Genomic DNA, 2,739 nt, shown 5'->3' on the forward strand with positions numbered 1-2,739 from the left:
AGGATAATTATACAATACTGCAGATTACTGCCTACTCAAGTTGACACTTATTTTGGAGAGATGCAATTCATTCCATAAAGAGCTCAAGAGTAGATGAGAGGTGGCAGGAAAAAGATTAGTAGATTTGAAGACCGTGGTGGTGGTGTGCCGTAGAGTCGGTTCCGACTCACAGCAAGTATAGGGTTTCTGAGGCTGTAAATCTTTACGGGAGCAGAAAGCCTAATTTTTCTCCCCAGGAACAGATGGTAGTTTTGAACTGCTGATCTTGATGTTAGCAGCCCAATTCGTAACCACTACATTTGAAGATAGATCAACAGAAATTATTTGTTCTACAGAACAAAGAGGAAGAAAAATGAGTGAAGTCTCAGTCTTGTGTCTCTGAGTATGTTGTTATTAAGTGACAGTGAGTTGGTTCCAATAGTGACCTTTATAGAGTTTCCAAGGAGCAACTGATGGGTTTGAACCACTGACCTATGGCTAGCAGAGCAGTTCTTATCCAACAGCACCACACCAGGTCTTCAAGTATTGCAACATAAATATAATACATATAATGAGGGTCCTAAAGGAGATCCTCATTAAGAGGAGCCCTGGCAGCGCAATGTTAAAGCTCTCATTGAAAGGTCAGTGGTTTTACACCACCAATTTCTTGGAAGAAAGATGTGGCAGTCTGCTTCTACAAAGACTTACATACAGCCTTGGGGGAGTACTCGTGAACATGGGGAGACAAAGGAAACCAAGGAAGTATGAGACCATGAAGTGAATGCTTAATCTCAGAAGTCAGAGGTTTAAAAAAAAAAGGATAGATTAAAATCTAAAAAGAGAGAAAAGACAGATTCCAGTACATTCAAGGAAAAACATGTCCCCCAAGGCTCTTCCTGTTTGTTCTATCCATAGAACACACAGCTCGGCTCACCGTACCACTTTCTGGGTGATACCAACTTTACAAACTTCTCCATTAAATCCAAACTGGACCTACTACAATTAATCACGGGCCACCTGTCAGTCAACTGTAACCCTTGTATAACTGACTGGGTAAAGGCTGAAATTGAGAAGTTGAGGCAGTAGTCGATAGACTTGCTGTAAGGATTGCCCAGGATCCAAGATTTGAGTGATCGTCACATACACACAAAGGAACCTTTACAGATGACTGCTTAGTAGAGAGTAAACCAGCACAAGTGTTGCTTTGAGGCCATGGATAACCAGGACCTCACGTTAAGAATCTAGAAGATCCCTATAGCTCCTGTCATCACATTTCTAACCATCGACTGAGCTCAATGATTATTGAACCCCACAGTTTTGATTATGATAAGACAGATTTCCTCTGCCTTCCTTCAAATGAATTAAGCATACTATTCAGTTCATTAAACATACTATTTTATGGCAAAAAAAAGATTTACAGCCTTTGGACAACTCTGTCCTAAGGGTTGCTATGAATCCGAATCTATTCACCAGCGCTAAGTTTGTTTTTGTTCTTTAAAGGAGAAGACAGAGAGAAATAGGCTGAGAAAATATTTGAAGAAAAAAAATGTCTGAAAAGTTGCCAAATTCAATAAAAACATTAATCACCAGATTCAAGAAGTCCAACGAACCTAAATAGGATAACCACAAAGAGATTCACACATTCAAACTTTTGAATTGCAGTAAGAGAAAAATAACTTATCATGTGTAAAAGATCAGCATCTTTCCATCAGAAACAACAACAATGGCTAGATGGCAATAAAATGGCATATTCAAGGAGCTAAAAGAAAATGGACGTGTCAATCAATATTTCTAGTGATAGTCAATAAGAATTAATAATCAATAAAAATGAAAGTGATATAAAATTACCCCAAGATAAAAAAAAATTAAACCCAGAGAGTATTTGTTGGTAATAGAACTTCCATGTAATAAATACTAAAGACTTTCAGGTTGAAAGAAAGTACTAGATAATAACCAGAATTCAAAGAAAAAAAGGAAAAGCAATGGAAATGATAAATATGCTGGTAAAAAAAAAGATTGTACAAAAAGGTACTGTTCTCTTAATGTCATTTAAAAAATGATTGCATAAAGTTACAATAACAGTGTCCTGTTAGATTTATGACATATATAAACATAGACAATGATAGTACAAACAAGGCAGAGGAAATGGAGCTGTAATAAAGAAACGTTGCTATGTTTTATCAGAAGTGTCAGTAATGAACTGAAGTAGATCATAACAAGATAATACAGCAATCCTAGGGCAAACGCTAAGGAAGCAACTCAAAAAGTAATCAGTATAACTTGTGTGGCACTGAAGGATAAGCACCAGAGTGCTAATCACAAGGTTTGTGGCTCAAATCCACCAGTTGCTTCTCGGAACCCTATACAGGGTCTCTTTGAGTTGGAACCAACCTGATGACACTTTACAACAACAACAGGGCAAACACTAAGAAAATGTCGCAAAAAGTAGTTACTATAACCACGCTCTGGTAGCGTAGTGGTTATGAATTGGGCTGCTAACCTCAGGGTTAGCAGTTCAAAACTACCAGCTGTTCCACGGGAGAAAGATGAGGCTTTCTGCTCCCATAAAGATTTGGAGCCTCAGAAACCCTGTACAGGGTCGCTATGAGTCAGAACCAACTCCACGACACATAACAACAACATAGGAAATAAAATGGCACACTAAAAAACACTTGTTTTACACAAAAGAAGGCAGTAAGGGGAAGAGAGAAATAAAAATGGCATGCAATATACTAATAACAACAAACATGGTGACTGTAA

At 37.9% G+C, this 2,739-nt stretch overlaps 1 pseudogene; it reads left to right on the forward strand.

Annotated features, from left to right (window-relative positions):
• Window positions 1-715: 715 nt before the first annotated feature.
• Window positions 716-1,269, forward strand: LOC102830901 (annotated as a pseudogene).
• The last annotated feature ends 1,470 nt before the right edge of the window (window positions 1,270-2,739 follow it).

Source organism: Chrysochloris asiatica, unplaced genomic scaffold (assembly GCF_000296735.1).
Source record: "Chrysochloris asiatica unplaced genomic scaffold, ChrAsi1.0 scaffold00012, whole genome shotgun sequence".
In the NCBI taxonomy this organism is placed as follows: domain Eukaryota; kingdom Metazoa; phylum Chordata; class Mammalia; order Afrosoricida; family Chrysochloridae; genus Chrysochloris; species Chrysochloris asiatica.